The sequence below is a fragment of the Eptatretus burgeri genome, chromosome 8 (genome assembly GCF_056783735.1).
Source record: "Eptatretus burgeri isolate ZD-2024b chromosome 8, Ebu_testis_v1, whole genome shotgun sequence".
Lineage (NCBI taxonomy): Eukaryota > Metazoa > Chordata > Myxini > Myxiniformes > Myxinidae > Eptatretus > Eptatretus burgeri.
In genome coordinates, this window is record NC_140968.1 from 97,950,227 (window position 1) to 97,974,466 (window position 24,240).

Here is a 24,240-nt window from a genome sequence, read left to right on the forward strand (position 1 = left end):
TTGGTCATTCGTTTATGGCGCCGGCGACAGCTCGCCGATTCTTTGCGAAGGAAACCGTGACATCTTTAACGTTCACCAACGAATGCCAGCAGACGGGACTAACGTCCATCCGAAGGACGGCGCACACATGGATGAATCACCAGGATGACAGTTTATATCTGGCTCGGGATTCAAACCCAGCCGAGATCGCCTTGAGTTGAGCGTGCATACCTCGAGAGTCTAGGCCATCCTGCCAGCCCAGTCAAACATGTGCTGTTTCACTTCACGTTGTTATTGCACTATTCATATCATGTGTCCATCCGTTTATCGATTATCCTGCTTGTTCTTTCATCCATCTCTTAATAACCGACATTTGCACAGCTGGCGGTTGTCGATGTCTCAAGCTGTATCCTGTAGTTATTTGCAAGGTCTAAACTAATGTTGCTCCAATCATTACAGCATTTTTTAAATCTGAATACAATCTATTGAACACCGTTTACTCGTTACTTGTATCTTTGTCTTTGGCACACTTTCGGACTCTTCCTTGTTGAAACACAGATACCAATGATTCGAACATTCGACTTGGATGTACTGTAGAGATGAACATTTTGAGGGTGTTCTTGTTTCTGGACTCGTGCTCACACCTTAAGTAAGAAGATATGAGGTCAGTGAAATGAGTACACTACCAGTGTACTGGTAGAGGGGCACAGCCGTGCTCCGAGAAATTATTGCTACCCGGCAGCCAAAGCTGCTATACGCAAAAACATAACATAACAGAACAGAGGCATTTTGAAACAAGGACAAATGTGTCCGAGAGCCGCGTCCTAAAGGTTTTGTCTTCAGCAGAAGAAGAACAACAACAACAACAACAACAACGCAGAGCTCTCTTAGAGCCAGCGTTCGCAACGCGACGCGGCTAAAAAGGTCTTGTTTATGGGGTTGGGTCATGCCTGGAGCTGTGGGGCGAGACCATACAGACATCTCTGTTCTCTCTGCAGAGTGGATTCAGCAGCGTTCATTGGTGGAAGCAATCTGATTTGCTCTGAGCTAATAAATGATGTGGAAGTGCTCGTGTCCTGCTTCGCCAATGGTACAACTTTCATGATAACAAATGTACTTGCAACTAAAGTAGCTTATTCAGAAATTGAGAATGTCATTGTCGTCTTCCATGGTGAGGTCATTGTGGACTGAAAGATGGTTGGTGTATAAGTTTCCCGTGAAGTTTTAAAAATTAATTTTGATGCTGATATTACGGGTCTCAATTTTTGGGCTCAGTTGTGCTCCTCATCGACATGAACGACCTCTTCAATGTTCTGGGAAACCATCCATCCATCCATTGGGACCATACTCTGCACAGAGCGTTGGTGCTGCCTCAGCAGTCTCCTCGGCTATTGGGCACAATTCTGGACGGGTCGTCACTCCGACACAGGATACCAGCAAGCTGGCTCTCATTTTGCCAACCTCGGAAGGCTGACAAGCAGAGTCAGCCCCACCCATTATTAATTCAACAGAAAAGCAGGATTTGAACTCAGGATCCTTGGATCCCAAGTCCACCACCCTAACCATTAAGCCAATACCAGGAGGATGACTTTGGGACCCAATAGTTACTTGGGCTATTGGGCACAATCCTCGACTGGTCGCCACTCCGACGCAGGATACTAAAATGGCTTGATCGTCCCAGCAAGCTGGTACTAATTTTGCTGACCTTGGAAAGATGAGAGGCAGAGTCAACCCTACCTGGTATTAATTCAATGGCCAAGCAGGATTTGAAATCAGGACTCTGGGATCCCAAGCCTGCCACCCTAATCATTAAGCTAACACCAGGCATACCATGGAAAACTCACTCTACCCTTTTCACATGATGCTACATTATGTTTTGAACTACCCCCATCCTACTGATTGGCAAACTACAGGTGCATCACTCTCTGATCTGGAATTGCTTAGATACTGGATCTGATAAATGGAACGCATCTTTCTCACCTTTTCACTCTGGAAGGTTCCTCGAATGTACCCACTTATATATTTCGAGGTTCAGTCTCTTGAAATACAAGGCTGACCGTCAGCCACGATCTTTTGGACCAAGTACGTCACAAAGCTGGCCTCCAAAGACAGCCACACATTGAGCATCCTCCATCTTTATTTGAAAAATGAGATCTACCTGCAGCATGAAAGGCTTTTTGCTCAATGGCCTGGTGCTACTTGTGTGTCCTGGAATCTGTGAAATGTATTGTTCTCAACATTATTGGCATCTCCCACGATTAAGCCGAAACATAAGGCCTGCCGCTCTCACACCAGAGTTCAGTGGTGTATGTTTGTTTTTTGTTGTTGTTGTTTTTATTTTTTTTATTTTTACAACACCACCTCTTTGGTCTGTATATCCCTCTGCTCTCTCAGCCCTCTGACCCCCTCTCCATCTCCTTCAGAATGCACACATTCTTTTAGTAACCCCCCTCCTGATGAAACTCTCAAAATCCAGGTTTATTCCGCACCTCAACTCTTTTGTTGCTCTTTTGTCCCGCTCGTGGAACCGTCTTGCTGAGGCTGAATCCAACTCTTCCCTGGCTTCAAGTGAGCAGGGTAGTACCATGACCTGTCATCCCTCATTCCGATCCACACTCATTTCTCCTCCATTAACCCTACCGAATCCAGCCCTCTTACTCGGAGGTCACTGTGTTTCCTCTTCTCATTCCTGTTCCTTCATGTCATCGCTTGTGGTGTCCACACTTCCCCACTGTTTTGTTCTACCCTTTTTTACCCTTTGTTACCCCACACTACTGTGAGCCTCAATCTTGTATAAAAAAAACCGTTTTACAGCCATTTTTCCCTGCTGTGCAGGGGTTAGGCTTTTTCTTGAGGCAATGTTTTATGGCCGGATGCCCTTCCTGACGCCAACCCTGGTCGCCTCCTACGACACACAGGGATATGGTACACCTATTCTAACCGGGACCAGTACACTGGCACTCATTTCGCCGACCTCGGAAGGATGACAGGCTGAGTCAACCCCCTGGTGTTAATTCAGCAGCCAACGGGGCTTGAACTCAGGACCCTTGGATCCCAAGCCGCCACCCTAACCACTAAGCCAACACCAGGCTTAGCCTCAATCTTGTATAAAAGAAGAAAAGGAACGTGGCATTTTAATGGATTCATTCTGTAAATGCCCAAGTCGGTAAAACCATGAATTTAATGTACAGCCTGTTGAGGTGGTTTATATTTTTCACTTAAAACCTGACTTGTAGAGTCAGGAAGAGTATTGGAGGAGAAGATAGTTTTATATTAAAAATGAGGTTTGGCTGTAAACTATTTTCCAACATTGCCAGTGACGGTGTGTGCTTTCAGAATACGATATGTAAGAGTACCGTGGCTCGATTTGCCAACTACAGTATTTTGAAGCACATATAGCCTGCGCTATATGCCTCGATATAAGTGCTTACTTTGCTATTCATGGCATGCTTTTGTTTATTATTTTTTTTTTGAGGGCTCCTTGCATTTAGCATGGAGTGCCACACACCAGGTGTAAAGTTCATCGGACTTTCCGACTCTGTGCTCTCTTTATATCCACTGTTGGTAAACACGAACACGAGGTTTGACAGGCCCGAAGGGGTGCTGTGTCAGGTTCCGTTACTCAAATAGAATTTGATTTATCCTTGTTTGAGGAGTAGAATTGATCTGTGTTTGCGTAACATTATAAGTTTCCAATGAGACTAAATCTGGTAACTCGCTCTCCCACAGTTACAACCTCTTATTTTTCATTTATATAATTTTCTAATTACTTGATTAATTTTTTTTTTCTGCAGTTTGGTTGACATTGAAATCCAAAACACTTTGCTCCTCTCTTTGGTCTGACATTTGTTGGAATGCATGAGAACCTCACTCATAGGTAGTGGATGAAATATGAAGCAATCTTTTAAACAAACTGTTGACGTGTACTATTTCATGGGTCATTAGCAACATGATACCCCCTTGCATCCTCAGCTTTATCAGCCCTGCTCGAGTTCATTGGCTGAGATTTGTGGAAGTCGGACAAAATCTTGGAGTGACTGTATTTTGCATACTTCAACTGCCAAGGATAATTTCTTTAAATGAACAAAATTATTTTATGACCGGTTATTCCTCGACTTAACCCTGTATTTTCATCTGACCACGAGAAGCACCTCTTCATGTTTTGATGCACTTTGGTTGAGAGACCCCTGCAATAAGACTTTCTTTGTATTGCAGAACATCCGGTGGAAGTCTTGATCGAAGTTTAAACATCAAATGCTTATTTTAAATTGTTTGGATTTATAAACCGAAAGTTGACAAAGGTAAGCCAACCAATGTGGGAAGCAAAGCAATGCTGACGTTTTGGGCTTGCCTTTGTCAACTTTGTATTGTTCAGATTGTCCTCCAACACAGACCACCGCTTTTGCCTTTGCAGAGTATAGTAAACCCCTTATTACCCTGTGCACGTGAAGCGAAAGTGGGGCAAAGAAATCGGTTCACTGTCTGTCTGTATCTGTCCACAAACGTCAGTTTATAATTGAGGAACTACATATTTCAATTAAATATTGTTTTTTGAACATGAATCGGAAAAGGAACCTGAAGTTTAACAGTACTTTGGCTCTGAATTCATCCCAATCATGCATACGCAGAGAGGAACGGCATTTTTTTTTTTTTACTCTGTTTGTCTCACAGTGAAACAAAATTGAAAATCATTCCAAACAGGGAACTTACTGTTTTTAAGGATGTCATAAAGGACATAAACAACAGGCATGAATAACTAATGTAAAGTGTTAAATAAGGTGGTGTAAAAGACTGCATCAACGGCGGTAAACTTTCGTATTTTTTTCCCTTCCATTTAGCAGTACTTCAAAAAATATTACAGCATTTTACGTCATCATGTCCAATAAAATTTGCCGCTTGCAGACTCCGCTCATGTCCTTGTTTCTCCAGACAGCATGGGGTAAGGTGTTCTTTGAACTCGTTACCCTCGCCGAAGGAGATCGTATTGTATTTGGGTCCGTTTGTTACTTAAGAAATCTAAAGATTTCGTAAGTATATTGATGACTTCCGTCCTCTGTTTGTGTGTGTTTCTTTGTAGGCATGATAACTCGAGAACGGAAGAAGCTACCAATGTCAAATTACATCACGTGATTCAGGAGGGTGATGGCTAGTGCTGATTAGATTTTGGTCAAAATCGATCAAAGGTCAAGGTCACAGTGAGGTCAAATGTTCGATTTTTGATGGTTTGGTAAAGAATCATCGTAGAAACTTCTGGTTTGCGTCACAACCTTCTCTAGAGACAGCTTTTATTAGACAAGGTCAGAGGTCAAGTTGATGATTTCGTACCATTCTATGACTGCTTGTTGGATTCGCTATATATGAGATATCCCTTATTGTCGGGTTTTCCAGCTGTCTGTGTGTGTGTGTGTGTGTGTGTGTGTGTGTGTGTGTGTGTGTGTGTGTGTGTGTGTGTGTGTGTGTGTGTGTGTGTGTGTGTGTGTATGTGTGTCTGCAACACGAGGTTCCACAGCACGAACCAGCGAACCGATTTCGATGAAACTTTGCCAACAGTTTCCATATGGTCTGGGAATGTGCCCGTTTGAATTTCGTTGCCGAGCAACCACCCGTTGCTGTACAGCGGCCGAAAAACCGCGTACAGTATTTTCAATACTTGTCCTTCAGTTTTGAATGTAGAGAAACGAGACTTCGGAATTAAACACTTCGAGATATTTAGAAAATTTTACTCGAGCCGATTTTTGATTGAGGTTTTATTTTTCAAATGGTAGTCCTTCAAAAATCGGGTGTCTATTTGCCGTCATTTAAGGTGTGTTTACAGTGTTTGTAAGGAACTACACCGTCGTTCCACCTTCGATCTCTCGCGATCCAAACGTTAATTACCAAAGTGAAAAGGATCCAAAATAAATGGAATCACCGGCATTTCTGTCTTTGTGGATTTCTAATAATATAATATGTTTATTTATTTACCGAAAACGATTCCACGACCCACACCCCACCTTCAATTATTTATTTATTTACCGAAAACGATTCCACGACCCACACACCACCTCCAAATATTTATTTATTTACCGAAAACGATTCCACGACCCACACACCACCTTCAATTATTTATTTATTTCCTGAAAACGATTCCACGACCCACACACCACCTCCAATTATTTATTTATTGACTGAAAACAATTCCACGACCCACACACCACCTCCAAATATTTATTTATTTACCGAAAACGATTCCACGACCCACACACCACCTTCAATTATTTATTTATTTCCTGAAAACGATTCCACGACCCATACACCACCTTGAATTATTTATTTATTTACGGAAAACGATTCCACGACCCACGCACCACCTCCAATTATTTATTTATTTATTTACCGAAAACGATTCCACAACCCACACACCACCTTCAATTATTTATTTATTTCCTGAAAACGATTCCACGACCCACACACCACCTCCAATTATTTATTTATTGACTGAAAACAATTCCACGACCCACACACCACCTCCAAATATTTATTTATTTACCGAAAACGATTCGACGACCCACACTCCACCTCCAATTATTTATTATTTAAAGTGGGGGTGGCGTAAGAAAGTGGGCGTGGATTATGAAAAATATTGTGTGGCTCAGAAGGTGTGGTCAAACAAGAGCATTGAGAGAAGTTTATCGGTGTGTGTGTGTGTGTGTGTGTGTGTGTGTGTGTGTGTGTGTGTGTGTGTGTGTGTGTGTGTGTGTGTGTGTGTGTGTGTGTGTGTGTGTGTGTGTGTGTGTGTGTGTGTGTGTGTGTGTGTGTGTGTGTGTGTGTGTGTGTGTGTGTCTGCAACGCGAGGCTCCACAGCACAAACCAGCAAACCGATTATTTTTCAAAAATAGGGTGTCTATTTACCGTCATTTTTTATGAAGAGTGCCAGTTGGCAAAATACACAATAGGAAAAATCTTGCCAGGCAGAGGAACAATTGTATGTGAACCAATACGTGTTGGCAATGAATCTTCGTCGGCGGATCGGTCAGAATGAAAAGCATCGTATCCAGCGCTTCGATCCTAGCGAATCCCTCGTCGCCTACCGACTTGTTATCTTGCCAAAACGAAGTTTTGCAAGATATGTTAGTCAGCTTGTATGTTTTTTTTTTGTTGTTTTTTTATTTTATTTTTATTTTTGTCTGTAATCACGTATAAAAAAATTCTGCAGAGCACAGTTATCATTGGAAATTTTGGTAACTTCGCATATCAGAGGCCTATAGAGGTCCCTTTCAGCGCATAAAATTTTGAAGGTCAAGGTCAAAGGTCAAGGTCACTTTGGCGCAAATCAGGGGAGTCGACGAAACCCTTATTTTTTGAGTAATTTTAATCTAATCGTCTCCAAACTTTATGGGAATGTAGTATATGGTCTGGCGTTCAGCTGATTAATTTTTGGTGGCGATTGGCCTTGACCTTCATGGTTAGCACCTGAGGTCAAACATATTTCACCCCAAGGTCAAATTTTCAAGTTTTAGGAACCATATCGTGTAGTACCTCATATTGAACACCTCGATGAGTGCTTTCTAGATATGTCAAGCTTGAGACATTATGACATCATTTGGTGACGTTATGAGGCAAACATATTTTTCATGGTTACTCTGTAGAACGATTCTCATCGGAATCTCTCGTCGGCAGATATTCCTCAAGGAGTCGCTCCTGGTGGATAGCAGCTCTGTTCACCTCAGTGTGACCTTAAAGAAGTCACTCGTGGTTACCTTTTGGCAAAATACGGGTCACCCTGCGAGTGACATTGGTTTATTTGTCTGTCTGTCTGTTTATCTGCACAGAACTTTCGTATCTTCTCCGCAACCGCTTGTCGGATTAAGACGAAATTTCACCATAGGTGTGAATACTCATGTAGAATGTTTCATTGATAATTGTGACGTCATAGGTCACATGGTGTGGCAGCCATGTTTGAAAAAATTGAAAAACTTTGGACCTCTATCACTGAAACCGTACCAAGGAAAAAATCAAAACTTGGCACATGGCAAGTACTCCTCATGGGGAATAAGTGTGATTTTTTTTTATGACATCATAGGTGCCTTCATTATTGTGTCATAATTAAATATGTAGAACACTACATCCGATCAGTATAAAAAAATTTGTGGGTCATCTAGGGATAAAATAGTCTGCAGAAAAAAAAATTGATGACGTCATCGGTCACGTGATTTGGCAGCCATATTGTTTATTTTTTTTAACACCTTCAAGAATCTTCTTCTCTGAAGTGGCTGAACAGATGGAGGTAAAACTTTACAAGTATGACCGCCGGTCCATGAGGAATGAAAGGTTCACACATATGATGCCATAGGTCACATAGTTTGGCAGCCATATTGCATTTACCCTAAAATCTACAAAAAAATCTTTTCCAGAACAGCTGGATAGACCAAGGGGAAACTTCACACAAATGTTACCCAAGCCTTGTGTGTACAAGTTTGTTAAGGAATAATAGGTCACATGATTTGGCAGCCATATTGGATTGAAGAAAAATATTTAATAATGTTTTCTCTGGAACCGCTTAATCAATCGACGTGAAACTTCACAACTATGATCTAGCAGTGATGGGGAATACATGTTTTAAATTTCAACTTCATCGGCTGCATGGTCTGGCAGCCAGAATTATTGAATTTTTGGCCTGGGTTCGTTTTGATTTTTTTTTTTGTTTTGTTTTGTTATTTTTATAAGGCTCACTTGGCTATGTCTGTGGGTTTGAGGGTGGAAGGGTAGCAGCTGAAATGTGAATCCTATCTCGATTCCTCCTGATGACTTCATCTTTGCTTTTTGATCGTTTGGGTTCCTTATGATCACTCCAATGCAGAACTGCACCTATTTGGTCTTCCATTTGATTTGAATTTTAATGATTTTAATCCCATTCGGAGTTGTATTGAATATTAAATTTTTTTTAACGTTAACGGTCAGGGTGAGGTGTCCGATCAAAGCAGGGTTGCATCAAAGCGGGACGTCTTGGTACCTGGTCATCACTGCCAGCAGTTAAAAAGTAGCAGTTCCAATTATGTCTCTTATTAATGACGTAACACAATAGTACACAAACGCCGCACAATCCGACACAAACATCACACAAAACAAGTCCTGGTGAGGGTCTGCAATCTCTGCTCTTTTTCTTGTTTTAATTTACTTTAATGTACCCACAATTCCCTGCACCCCAAGTGTGTATATCAAGGTGCAATTTTAACATGTCGGATTAATGTTTAGCAGAAATCTCTGTTCCTTTATAATTCTCTTGATGTGTGGTTGAGTTTGGGTGTTGTGGGCCTGATGGGACTGGATAATTGTTAATGTCGTTTTATAGGAAATATCCTTCAGTTCACACACAAAGTAATTTGTTTGTTTGGAGTTAACTTAAGGGGTGTGCACTGTTTGCTCTGCAGTGTTTTCAAAAGAATTCTTCCAAATTATTCTGCAGAGTGGTATCCACCTTTATCCTTGCTGTGGGCAAGTGCAGAGTAAGACTTGAACCTGTGACTTTCGAATCGCATGAAAGCAGAATTTTTCTATCACCAGTAACTTTCTTGTTCCATGCTTTGGCCTCACCCAAGGAAGATAAGTGATGAAACCGATTTGCTGCAGCTTGGGTTAACTACATCTTCATGACTTAGGATAGTTAATGAAGATGTACTTAGTATGGTGTCCTGCTTATTTTGCTGCTGAATATTTGGAAACTACAAAGTGACAAATGAGTGGAGTGCTCAAATAGTCGAATGAACACATCACTTTAAAGTACCGGTATTTGTCACCGAGTTTCGGAGACTGAGCCCCACACGAAGTGTAAGCTGCTTTATCCACCTTTGCTCTTGTGCACCTGAATGACAACCACCTGCAGTTGGAGCAACGGCGCAGCTCGAAGTTGGACGTACCTGTGGGCTGCCCCGATAGTTTGGATCATCTTCCGCAGAGTGTAAACCTATGCTTAAATGGTACACCTGGGAAATAATGTCACCGTTACCATAGCGATACATCCTCGTTAAAGCCTCGCTTGCCTGAGAGAGAGAGAGAGAGAGAGTGCATGAGTATTTTTAGCCCTGTGAACGCTTGCCTCCTCATCGTGGACCTTCATGATGATGGCAGCTGGGCTGCTGCGCATTCTGGTAAATCTTCAGCTGGCTCGATGCATTGCCGTTAACATAATCCACATTGCATTCTTCACGTGTTTTTCTCTTGCTCGCTTCCATTTATGCTGTATGTCGATGACTAGTCTTTCTCAAGGCCCTCCCTGTTGTCCTGTGCTTGAAGTCTGTCGACCATTGTTCGACTTCATTGTTCGGAAGAGCTTTGTCGATGCATCAGCATTTTGTAGTGGTCGTCGTCTGGACTACATGCATCCTATATTATGTATCGTGTGTACAACCATCCTGCTCTGTTTGTGGTTGTGTTGTTTTCTCGAAATGTTTTTGAGGAAATGTAAGAATGAATAAATGTTCATGGCATAATATGATTTCTCGCTTTCCACTTGAGTAATTTGGCCCGAAGGAAGCAGGACGTGTCGAAAGTGGCAGAGATCCAAACGATGGGTGAGAGTCCGTGTAACGATTAAGAAATGCTATTTAGCCATCAAACGGTTAGTGTTATTTATCACTGCTTGTAGATAGATGTAAGATTGTCAGTTTAAAGAAAATTATTTTGACTGTGGTTCGTGTTTTGATCAATGGGGCACTTTGAAGTCCATCCCGTGTTCATCTCTGTACCACTGTTGTTGTGTCTTGCCCCTTCCATCGTGACCTGCCATCCCGATCTTCAATGAAACTCACTTTTGTACATTGAAAGAGAAAATTTCATTACATACGAGCTATATCGTACACAGCTGTACATATTCGACCTGTCCACTGACGCAGATTGACACGAGCCTTCAACGGCAAGACCACTAGTTCTTCGTAGCTGTTCATGTTTTTCTCATTGTGCGTGACCCAGTGACCCTCCATACCGGCATCTCATGGTGATGGTCTTGTCCAAATTGGGGACTCGATGGTTGAAGAAAGAGGTTCTTATGCAAGGCTAACTGAAATGAGGCACACGGTGATTTTCTTTTTTTGTTGTTGTTTATTTATTTATTTTGCACTCCTCCCCCCCACTCTTCGTTCTTCTGTTCCTTATTAGTCTATCACCAGGTACACTTCTCGGCTCGCCTTCGATGGGCGATGTGCTGCAACACATTCTTGGAAATGCACTTTATAATTTCTGTCATCACCTCCGCCACCGAAGGTGAAGGACGTGATGTTTTCACCCCTTTCTGTCTGTCTGTTTGTCTGTTTGTTTGTTTGTTTGTGTGCAGGATATCTCAAAAAGTTGTGCACGAATCCGGATGAAATTTTGTGGACAGGTTGGGTGTGTGACAAGGAAGAGTTGATTCAATTTTGGTGACTATCCGAATCTGGATCCAGATCTGATAAAAAAAAAAAATTCATGTTTCTTCACCATTGAGAGATCGGGTTCAAAAATGATATGGAGCATGATATCTCCAAAGGTTGTAGATGGATTCGAACAAAACTTTGTGGACCCGTTGGATGTGTGACAAGGAAGAATTGATTCGATGTTGGTGAATATCTGGATCTGGATACGGGAATTATTTAATTTTTGAAGTGATTCTTCACCATTGAGAGATAGGGCCAAAAACGATATAGTGCTGAATAGCATGATATTTCAAACATTTATTGGGCCCGATATGTTTTCGTGGATCAGGCATTATGTGGCGGATGTATGCGCTCTACCGAGCGCCCTTCTCGTTTTTCAATAAAAAATTTTAAACAATTTGCTTCTTTCTCTTTCTGAAAGGCAAATCTGACCGAAGGCAATCTTCGTGCATTCCATAAAGCCTGCAACTTCCAATCTCAGGAGAGCCAGAAAACAACATCTGTCCAACCTCAAGAATGCATTTTCAAACTTGTCTCCCTCCTCCAAATGTCTCTCTCTGGTGTGCGTGCTCCCTTCCATCCCTTCCCTTACTCCAAATGGCACCACAACCGATTCTGCTCGTGAGAAGGCTGAATGATTCAATTCTGTGTTTGCTTCCAAATCTTGTGTTTCCAACCCTTCTCTCTCGGTACCGACCCTTCCCTGTCGTACCCAACTGCTCCTGGGCTCTGCGTCTTTTGCACCTGTGAAGGTGGAGACTGTTCTCTCAACCGTCGACTCTGACTCTGCTACTGGACCGGACGGCATCAGCTCACGTGTCCTAAAAACCTGCTCTGCTGCTCTTACACACCCTCTCTCTGCCCTTTTCACCCTGTCATTTGTGCCAGGACATCTTCAATCTGCTTGATAATCTGCCAACATCACTGCATCCTTACTATAATTCACGGACCGGTGTTTGTGGGTTTGTTTGTGTTTGTTTGTTGCGCTACTACTCCTACAGTTCCGGGCCAATTGCATCCATACTTGCTACATAAGATCAGCATGACTCCAATTAACGTATAGGGGTGTTTTTGACTTTGTCGTGCTGCCTCCAGGTGGGGGAGGGTATTACAAGTCTCCACGGTTTACAGTGCAGTATTCCTGTCCCCGCGTTTTCCAGTGCAGTGAGGTGTTTTGAATTATAAGCAGGAGGTATGTTTTTGCTTCATGCATATAACCTGGGTTATTTATTTATTGCCTATACAGAGCTGTCAATTGCTTATACACTGCTCAAATAAAGTTATGCGTCAAAAGAAAGCGTTGCATGCTTGGAACAAGATCGCCCGTATTGCAGGTACTCTGCTAGTTGCATTAAAAATGTGCAAAAACTGATTCCCTTATCTACAGACGTATCAACCTACTTCCAATCATCAGCAAGGTCATGGAATCCATCATCACAGTTGATATGAAATCCTTCCTTTTCTCCCATAACCACATCTCAGATCATCAATTTGGTTTCAGACCAGGTCATTCCACCTCAGACATGCTGCTTCAACTCACCTATGCCCTCAATGTCAGAGATGACATCAAGGTCATCTCTCTGAACATATCTCATGCTTTTGATACAGTCTGGCATTCTGCCTTACTCTCCAAACTCTCTGCCTATGGCATCGAAGGCCATCTCCGCACAGGGCTTACCTGACTTCCTCTACTATCGAAGCTAAAGTGTGGCACTCAACGGAATCCTTTCATCTACTTTTCCTGTCAATGCTGAAGTGCCCCAAAGCAGTGTTCTGGGCTCATTCCCATTCCTGATCTTCATCAATGATTGCTCTGACTGTCTGGAAAATCCCCTTTATCTATTTGCTGATGACTCCACTCTCTGCTGTGACATACCTCATCCTTCAGACAGGCAGGCAGCAGCCTCTTATCTCTCTTCAGACACTGAAAAAAAATCACAAGCTGGCCAAAAACCTGGAATACGTCTTTCAGTCCTGACAAATCTTGCCCTCTCTCTGTCTCTCTCTGTCTGTCTCTGTCTCTCTGTCTGTCTGTCTGTCTGTCTGTCTCTGTCTCTCTCTGTCACGTTGTCAACCATCAACCCTCTTCTGGTGAAACGACCTAAATCTCGGATCACCGCTCGTCTCCACTCATTTTTTTTTTCCTTTCCTGTAGAATCAACTTCCACATCCTGTTCAATCTCATTCTTCCCTCCAGATCTTCAAGACAGCTGTTCACTATCATCTCAGATCATCCCCAATCCTAAACCATGATCTTTTCTATCCTCGTTAACCCCACCCAAATCCCTCCTTAGTGTTTACCAGTTTTCCCTCCTTGGAGTTTCCTTCTGTACCCAACTTGTCCACCCCATGCATGCGTGTTTTGTGTCCTGTTTTTGTCTGTTATGTCCTGATCCTTTCAGTATACTAGTTCTCCGAGCCACAATTATGTACACAAAAAATAAAATAACAAAAAAAAAAACAATTTTTTATTGACTGGTACACTTGCTCCCAATGAGAGCTGCAGGAATGGTGATGTTATTATCCTCTCTGCGGTACATAGATTCCAGTATATCTCGGCTCGTACGCGATAAGCATATAATGCCTCGAACGTTGGGTTTCCTCCCTTTCAGTTTCGTGTTAAACAGCAGGAGTGACTGTTTAAAAAGGTAATCAAACGAGTTTGTGGTTTATGACAATTTTTTTTTACCTCCATTAGGGGTGCCCCACGAAATGCCACGATAAGCTAGTTGATACACGTTAACACGGCGTTTGTCCAAGGAGGAAAAACCCCCTTTTTGGATGGGGGTATTATTGGTATTAATTTTGTTTTGTAATAACATTAATATGATTCAATATTATTAACCTCCGCCATCTTCGAAGATGGATGGAGGTTACTGTTTTCACCCCTTTCTGTTTGTTTGTTTGTTTGTTTGTTTGTGAACAGTATTTCGGAAAAACTCCTCGACGGATTTCGACGAAACTTGGTGGGGCGGTTAGGTATGGTCCAAGGATCATGGCATTAAATTTTGGACTTGGTACCCCCCCCCCCCAAAAAAAATTTGTTAGAGAATTTTTTTTTTTGCATTTGTACATGTTTTAAGTGATTTCCAACCCCCCCCCAAAAAAAATTGTTACCCCCCCCAAAAAACAATAGAGAATTTTTTTTTTTGCATTTCTACATGTTTTAAGTGATTTGCAACCCCCCCAAAAAATTTGTTACCCCCCCTCCAAAAAAAATTGGTCGAGAAAATTTTTTTTTGCATTTCTACATATTTTAAGTGATTTCCAACCCTCTCCCCCAAAAAAAATTGTTTGAGAAAATTTTTTTTTTTTTGCATTTTTACATGTTTTTAGTGATTTCCAACCCCCCCAAAAAATTGTTACCCCCCCCCCAAAAAAGAATTTTTTTGCATTTCTACATGTTTTAAGTGATTTCCAACTCCCCCCTGCCCCAAAAAAATTGTTCAAGAAAAAAAAATTTGCAACTTCTTTTTTTTCAACAAAATTTCGAATTTGTTTTGGCATTTTTACATGTTTTAAGTGATTTCCAACTCCTCCCCCCCCCCAAAAAAAAAATGGAGAAAAGAACTATAACTGTCAGCACTGTTGACATCATATTTAATGAATAAGATATAAGGTTCACTTGAGTGACCCAGCAGTATTGGCGGCGGAGGTTTTGCACTCTCCCGAGTGCTCCCCCTGTAGTCATTGGTGTTGTTATTACCTCCACCACCGAAGGTGAAGAAGGTAATGCTTTCAACCCCTTTCTGTCTGTCTGTTTGCAAGATATCTCAAAAAGTTGTGGATGGATTCAGATGACATTTCGTGGGCAGGTTGGATGTGTGACAAGGACGAACTGATTAGATTTTGGTGAAAATCCGGATCCGGATCTGATAATAATTTAAAAAGTGATTCTTCACCGTTTGAGAGATCATGCTAAACCGATATGTAGCAGGATATCTCAAAAAATTGTGGACAGATTCGGATGAAACTTGGTGGACAGGTTGGGTGTGTGACGAAGAATTGATTCGATTTTTGTGAAGATTTGGATACGGATATGGGTACGACAGTTCTTAAATTTTTTAGTGATTACGATATATATATATATATATTTATTGGATCTGATATGTTTGATTGGATCGGGCATTGTACGGCGGAGGTATGCGCTTTACTGAGTGCAATTCTAGTTAACCTCCGCCATCGAAGATGGATGGAGGTTACTGTTTTCACCTCCTTTCTGTTTGTTTGTTTGTTTGTGAAGAGTATTACGGAAAAACTCCTCGACGGATTTCGACGAAACTTGGTGGGGGGGGGGGGTTAGGTCTGGTCCAAGGATCATGCCATTAGATTTTGGACTTGGTCCAAAATCCAATATGGCCGCTATGGCGGCCAATTTGAAAAAATATTAGAATTTTTTTTTTTTTGCATTTCTACATGTTTTAAGTGATTTCCAACCCCCCCCCCCCAAAAAAAAATTGTTAGAGAAAAATTTTTTTGCATCAGGTTCACTTGAGTGACCTCGCAGTATTGGCGGCGGAGGTTTTGCACTCTACCGAGTGCTCCCCCTCTAGTTACTTTTGTTATAAGATGCGCCCTTGAAAAAACTGACACAATTAGGTTTGTTTTTGTTTTGTTTTTTTCGACTTAACGCCATTAGCAAAGTATGGACAATATTCGACTTATGCTTCATAATTTTCGTGTTAACGCTTTTTCATGGGGGGGGGGGGTGAATTTTTTTTGTTTTTTTAACATCTCCACAGAAATATACTGCATCATAACCTCTAAGCTCGTGTTTTCATACCCCTCAGAATGTCAGAGAAGTGTACAACACCATTAATACAAGCAAGTGATGCTCATGCATTGCGGACCCTCATGTAAGACCCTTACATTATGAAATTTAATGAGACATTATGAAATGGTCTGAGAGAGGGGAAACTCCTGAGCAAATCGGATGTTCGCCATCCTTTTACTTGACCGGTCGATGGTCGAGACGATACTCGAGCACTCTGCGAGAATTCTCGAACACGTGACGGGATCTGCGTGCCAATGATGTCGAATGTAATTACTGAGAAAAGGAGTGTGGAGTGATCGCTGAGATGGAAAAACGTTTGATTTTATGGCTCGAGAACCAGATAACAGATAACTACGGTATTGAACCGCGGCACCGCCATTGAAGCTTGAAGAGCGCTCGCCAAGAAATTTGAACAGGATTTGCAAATCAGCTCACTGAATTCAACCACCAATTGTTTTTGAGGTCAACATGTGCCGAAAGGTAAAAAAGCATTGGCCAAATTTCTAAACTTGTCAGTTTTTATCCGATTGACTTGAAATTTGAACAGTAGTTCGTTGCATATTTGTTCATTGAATTCAACCACCAATTATTGTTACAAGGTCAAATTTGTTTGATGGATTTCGCAAGCATTGTGGTGTGCATGATGTTTTTGTTTGTTTGTGTGTTTGCTTGTCTCTTTGTGAACAAAATATCCCAAAAAGTTATGGACTGATTCGGACAAAACTTTCTGGATGAGTTGTTGAGGTGTCGAGAACAAGCCGATTACATTTTCGTTCAGGTCCGAATCCAGATCCAGCCTATCGGTGGGATACAAATCCTTAACTAATCAGCCTGGTGGAGGTATTCACTCTCCCGAATGCCCTTCTAGTTGGCTATGTCCCGTCCATCCATTCATCCATGTGTCCATCAAAAATGAAGAAGAAGAACCATTCTAACCCACAAAGTGTAATTCTATGGGGTTCTAAAGTGTTTTGTTCGTTTCTAGGCTTTGTCCATTTAGTATTAAAAATACCAAACTGAACCTCTTCCTTCAGACACGGGTGCATTATTTTATTTTATTTTATTTTTAATTTTTTAATCCTTACTCACAGCCTGTTTCACACATCCGATAAAGCCATTTTTCTGTGTTTTTATTTTGCACCTTGTATGCTTTAAAAAAAAAAATTTTGAAGTAGGGGTGGTGGGGGTTACTCGTTTCCAGCAATTTTGTTGGCATTGCATGCAAGCCATGGGACTCGCAAACAACATTCTTTGCTCTCTAACCTGACTTCGAAATGTGTAGCATTGTATCCATCCAACTTGTTCCAAAATCTGATCCCAGGACTTGGTTTATCAGAATGTTTCCCTGCTGTTCAAGGTTCGTTTTGCTCATTTTCTGCAGTGTTGTTTCTTCCTATTCTCCTGGCCAGAACGGACTCGTCAGCAAGCTTTAAATTGCCATGAGCACCATACGAGTTTGGTCCGTCATTGGAATTTGCGTTGCAGGCTCAGCACTTGAAAATGTAAAACTTTTGCAATTTACAGTACAATCCAGATGATTTATGAGAAATGCAAAGACACTCGTTGTTTGGTGAAAACTTTCAAGAGAAACTCTGAAGTTTCAAAATCTCTCAATTACTGCCTCTGTTCATCATTTTCTTTTGTTTCACTTTTCTTCCCCTTTTGAGAAACGTTCACCGATACCTACTTCTTTTTTTCCGAAGGACATTTTATTAAAGAAATATGTTCTTTTAAAGTACCGTTTGATATTCAGTGGATAGCCTCTGAGTCGATGAAAACGCCAGTGTAGCCACGGGGAGTCGATTGGACACTTTTACGAGGGTATGCGAGCGACAGTTGAGTGCAAAGCCTATTCTTTTTATTGCATAGATTTTGATTCACTAGCAACTCCAGATATTGCAGTTTTATTCCCTTTTTATTATTTATTTATTTTAGCTCACCTGGACCGTAGAGATTATGGGATGGCACGTCATCAGTCAGTCAGTCAGTCAGTCAGTCAGTCAGTCAGTCGATCCATCCACAAACACTTGCAACCTGTTCTCTGAAACTGCTGATGGGATTGTGACCAAACTTCGCTAAAGTGATATTTGGTATGTTGCAACTCAAGTTTGTTCATGGCATTAAAAATCAAAATCGAGATCTAAGGGGGTGCACCGGGGATCAAAGTGGCTCTGGGTTTTACCCCCCCCCCCAAATAGGTATTTGCTTTTTCCTTTGAAACTACATCCACAATTTTGATGAAACTTGATCACAACCTTCATCATCCGTGATGTACCAACATTTGTTCACGGCAATACAAATAAATGAGTCCTCACTTCCAAAATTTACTTTCTTCTCCATTACATATTTTGTGGATCATCCATGCCTACCAGTGATTCCCTGGTTATCTTATCCAGCCGCTACCAGGGGTATTGCGCCTATTTTTTTTTAACCAATACTAAGGTCCTGGCTTCATAAGCAGTGTAGCAGAGAAGAACAGGTGGACGGCAACTGTCATACAACTGACGGCAGCTGAACCAACAACCAGTTAAAGGCAGACAGAAAAGGCTGCAGGTGGACAAAGGGGGAAGAGCAAGGATAAAATTGATCATGTCTACACAGGGACGGCAATAGTGACATGCTAGTATGGTCATCACCTTGAAACACTGCAGGTAAGAGCAAGATGTTTTAGGTTTGCTTTTTTTTGATGCGTATATGTCAAACAAACTTTTTTGTTAACCCTCAGGACATTCAAGCTGCAGATGTTTTTGTCCCAAGTTCTGTACTCTTTCCTCGAGGTACATCGTCATCTGTACAAATATTAGCCCTTTTTTGTAAAATCACAAGTTACGCACGTGTCAGATAATGTGCCTGGAACAGGCTTTGCAATCAAATATTAAAGTGGTTAATGTCATGTGTATTTCGTTTTGTTTGACATCTAATTAAGTTTATCAAATATGTATTTGCTCTTCTTCTTCTACTTCCTTTTTGCAGAATTAATTTATTTTTGAGCAATATTATTTATTGGATATTTTTGTATTAACTAACATGTCGATAGTTAATTGTGTTCATTTGTTTATGGTTAAGATCCAAGTTGTTTTTTTTCCCCAAACTTTCTGGGTCAGACATGTTTGGTTGAAATTGTTTGACAGCTATGCTCATAAATACAGCTTAGAAGATTTGAGACTCGGCCTTTGGTTTTGTGATCGACTCGTTACCATGCACCTCTCTAAATTTGTAGGTGATCTTGTGCAAATGGCCCAGCTGTTGGACGTCGACCCTCTGCATCTTTGAAAGTTGGTGGATAACTTGCATGGGCAAGGTGTAATATTGTGTTCACCACCTTGGTGCAACACCTTTGCAATATTTGCTTGTTATTTTGAAACTCTGTAGTACAACTGCTTTACCTTTTATTGGTCCCCTACTGGTTTCACCGGAGGGGACTATCGGTTTGCTGTCCATCCGTGCATCCATCCCACCTGTGGTTTTTCAGACTTTTTTTCCCCATACCCTTTAACATATTCAACTGAAACTTAGTACACGGCTTTACTATGACAAGTTACAGAACAAGTTCGAGTTTCAGGGCATTTCATCAATTTTTCACAGTTATACCCTTTGTAGACTGAGAAAATATCTTTCCCCTGAAGATTATTCTGCAAAAAACGACTTCCATCCCAGTACACCCACCACTGGAACGAATGTGACACTGGCTGGAATAATTTATTACTTTTAAAGGATTCGCACCTGTACTGAGTTTCACTTACGGTCAGGATGAAAAAAGAATGTGTTCTCTTTCGTACATCGCACAAGAACTTTGAATCACTCCTGCTCAGTATCGGTGTTTCTCCGACGAGAGGCTACTAACGAGGCGGTGGACTCCACATTTGATTGTTTACTGTCATTTACAAATCAACAGAGCGTGTGTGTTGATTCGCTCTGGACACTCCATGTACAGTACAGTACGTATCAACGTTCATCTTTGATGAGCGGTGCTGCGAATTTGGTGGAATTTGATGTGACGGCTAAATTTTATCGTTTTATCAGGGCCAACAGAGTTGTTGTTAAGGGAGCATGTGACTGGTGTTTGTATCTTGTCAGTTTGTCATGACTTGCATATGTGCATTTGTCGTACTTGTGACATTGTGATATTGGTTTTCAAAAAATAGGTGAATCATTGAAACAGTTATTCAAGAGATGCACACAAGCTGACTCCCCTGTCGCCATCCTCTCGTCCCTCGACCACATTCACCAAGTGACCTCCTCTCTCTCCTTTTCTCACTGAAAACACAGTAAAAAGTCTGTGCCAAGCAGCCCAAGGCATCATTGCCCCTCTCAGAGACAGATCAGAAGAATTTCTTAAGCATGCTGAATGCCTGCTTCTCTCACCATCCCAATCGTCAGATAGCGATAATCAATTATTGAGATTTCCATCCTTCAATTTCAGAACCCCTCTAAATGACAGACGTCCATAATCGTGTGTGTGTGTGTTTTAATCTTCCTCTCTTCCCTTCATAAGGGGTGAGGTCCAATGGTGCCAAGCTTCTGCCCTGCCTCGACCATGATACTCCTCTACTTCACCCTGTCCTCAACCAACTCTCTCCACTTCCCAACCACCCCCACCTTGTTGATATCCCTCCTCACATAAAATCTTCCGATCTCAAATGTGGTCTACCTCTTTTCCTCTGACCTTGCTCCCTCAACCTGTCTGCTCTCTTTGCCATTCTCTTCCTCCGTCCAGACCAAGTGTCCTGCTCAGCTAAGTTAGATTTTTTTTTTTTAATCTCATCTGCACACCAATCTCCTCCTGTCATCCTTTTATCCACGCTCTTCGCTCCCGCAATCCTCCTGGCCCAATTATTCTTGCAGACCTGCAACCTCTGTAGTTGTCTGTCTGTCGAGGCCACCGTTTCGAGACCGTAAAAATTGGCCGGCATTACGCAAGAAAGATATCAAAACTTCTTTCCCTTTAAATTTTCTTGATATTTTTTGTTCGGTCTGCCGTTACTTCCTCCATCTTTACTCCATCCATTTGCACCCCCCTGCATCCTCTTCTGCACCTCTGCCTCTGACTTATCTTCACCGGTCACTCTTCCTCCGAGGTACTCAAACCTATTTCCCTTTCTGATGTCATTCCCCTTTAACCTGATATTCTGTGTTTTTATGTACTATCAGCGTGCCAGCCGGACAGGCAATCGTGTTCCAAGCATGCAACACTCTCTTCTGACGCACTCCTATATTTGGGCGGTGTATAGGCAACTGATAGCTCTGTTTAGGCAAAAAAAAAACCCGGGTTACTTGCATGAAGCAAAAAAACATACCTACTGCTTATAATTCAAAACACCTCGTTGCACTGGAAAATGTTGAGACAGAAATACTACACTGTAAATGTTGGAGACTTATAGTACCCTCTCCCACCAAGACGTTGCGCAACATGATACACATTTACATAGAGAATTTGCAATCCTCCCCATCCCCCCCCCACCCACCCGCCCCAGACCACCAGAAAAGATAATAACAGCCTATTACATTAATTTGGGTCATGTTGATCATATGGAGCAAGTTCGGATGGAATCTGCCCAGAACGGTAGGAGTAGCATGACAAACACACAAACAATGAATATAAAGTAGAAAATGGAAACCTCATGATTCACTGGAAGTCCTAAAGGTCTCCCCTGTACAGACCTTTGTGTATGCAACAACTGTTCCAAGAATCAGCAACTGTTGAACATTTCACTTATTTATTTTTTTCCACAACATCCACTGCACCCATTAAGATTTTCTTACAAATCTGGAATTTCTCGCTCAATGCTGTTGTTTCATCCAATTAAGAGTAATTATAACTTGCTGGCACGTGACATTAATTTTATTACAAAGTTGTATCTCGGGCTTTTTCATGCCTCTGCTGACGAAGTCGCCTGAGGCATTATGTATTCGGGTTGTCCGTCCGTCTGTCCGTCTGTCCGTCCATGCTAGTTTGCTCTGTTTTCTCTGAAACCGCTTATCCGATTGACACGAAATTTTCACCATCGGTGCCACTACTCATGTCGAATGTTGTAATGATAATTATGACATCATACGTCACGTGGTGTGGCAGCCATGTTGGAAAAAAGGAAAACGTTTGGACCTCTCTATCTCTGAAACTGCACCAAGGAAAAAAATTCAAACTTGGCACAAGGCAAGTACTCCTCATGGGGAATGTGTGATTTTTTTTGATGATGATGTCATTGGTGGCTTTGTTAAGACGTCACAATTGCATACATCAAACGCTTTATCCGATCAGTATGAAAAATGTTCAGGGTCATCTAGGGCTAAATTGTATTGTGGGGGTTGGGGGGGGGGAATGATGATGTCATCGGTCATGTGTTTTGGCAGCCATATTGTTTTTAACATTAAAACCTTCAAAAATCTCTGAAACAGCTGAACAGATTGAGGTGAAACTTATGATCGTCTATCCATGAGGAGCAAAAAGTTCTCCACCTATGATGTCAGCTATGATTTTTTTTAAATGACAAACCTTTAAACATCTACTTCTCCCGAATGGCGGACAGATCGAGGGGAAACTTCACCAACATGTTCCCCAAGCCTCGGGGTGTTCACGAATAATAAAATAGGTCACATCGTCTGGCCGCCGTATTGGATTGAACGAAAATCTTTTTAAAATTATTTCTCTTGAACTGGTTCGTCAATCGACGTGAAACTTCACAATTATGATCAAGTAGTGATGTGGAATATATGTTTTAAATTTCAACCTGATCAGTTGCATTGTCTTGCAGCCAGAATTACTTAATATTTTGAATCTGGGTTTAGGGATTGAAATCAAAACTTGGGACAAGTATGTAAAATGACGTAATAATGTGGACGGAGGCATAATCCGGCGACGTTGCGACGCCGAAGAGTGCCCTTATCGTTTTAAGATAGCGATTCATTATTTTATGTGCAGTCTGTGGCTGCTGGTTACATCATTGCTGCGAATGTGGCTGCTTACTGGACACAGGATGCACTGCCACTGTTATAAGTATGCTGGTACTCATTTTGTCGACCTCAAAAGGATGACAGGCTGAGTCATCCCACCGGGCATTATTTAACAGCATGACGGGCTCAAATTCAAGACCCTAAGATTTTAAGGCCACCACCTTAACTGTTAAGGCAACACCAGATTTATGATGGGGATAAAAATGCTTTTTATGTGTTCACTCACCACAAAATGCTGCACATCACTTTCTTTTTCAGCAATCTGTGAATTTGATTGAAGTCCACAGAAGTGAACACGTGTGAAATATCAAAACCGTTTCACTTTTTTAACATGACAAGGTGTTATCTATTGTGAAACCATTGAAACAGATCGTAACTGTCTTGCTTTAAAATCGGTGCGCTACAATTGTAGATATATATTGTTGTAAAAATTAATTTTTGCTATTTTTGAAAAGCTTGCCTTATAAAATGACTTGCCTGTCACGACCATTATTGGCTGCTTGCACGTGACACAACAAAAAGCACTTTTTGGTTCACGAAAAAATATTTTCACGAAAAAAATAAGTGACCACTATATTCGTTATTGTTGTGTGTCTGTCTGTCTGTCTGTCTGTCTGTCTGTCCCGAGCATAGCTCCGTGGGTTTTGATCCGATCCTGACAAAATTTTGGTGGGAGGTTTATATCATGATCTAGTTGCGTTTTCATGAAAATGGGCGTGGTGCGCCCATTTTTGGCGGAGCCACGCCCAAAAAACATGTTTTTAGGGGGTAGCCAATTTCAATTTGCATCTTCTCCAAGGGTTTTTGTCGAATCTGACAGGGGTTTCGGTATTTGGTTCGCCCAATGGCACCTGCATAGCCCCACGCAGCTCGATTTATCATTTTCGTCACAAGGTCACGAACTTAGAAAATTGCGAATTTTGACATAAAAAAATTTCTTCTCCGAGGGGTTTGTCGAATCTGGCAGGGGTTTTCGGTATTTGGTTAGCCCAATGGCATCTGCATAGCCCCACGGAGGTCGACTTTTCATTTTCATCCCAAGGTCAAGGTCACAAGTTCACAAACTTAGAAAATTTTGAATTTTGACATAAAAATCATATGACCGCCCAAACTTTGATAGCTCGGATGACAATATTTTTTTTGCATAAT

The 24,240-nt window shown here is 41.6% G+C and overlaps 1 protein-coding gene across 3 annotated transcripts in view; it reads left to right on the forward strand.

The window, feature by feature from the left end:
- LOC147022348 (protein PALS2-like) overlaps nucleotides 1–24,240 on the forward strand; it is a 111,756-nt gene that overhangs the window by 4,103 nt on the left and 83,413 nt on the right. Inside the window, exon 1 of one of the 3 annotated variants that reach the window (XM_085893146.1) lies at nucleotides 19,422–19,441. The exons of the other annotated variants lie outside the window; for them this stretch is intronic. The gene's annotated coding sequence lies outside the window, so the exon portion shown is untranslated. Of the gene's footprint in view, nucleotides 1–19,421; nucleotides 19,442–24,240 lie in introns of those variants that run through there. 3 annotated transcript variants of the gene reach the window in all.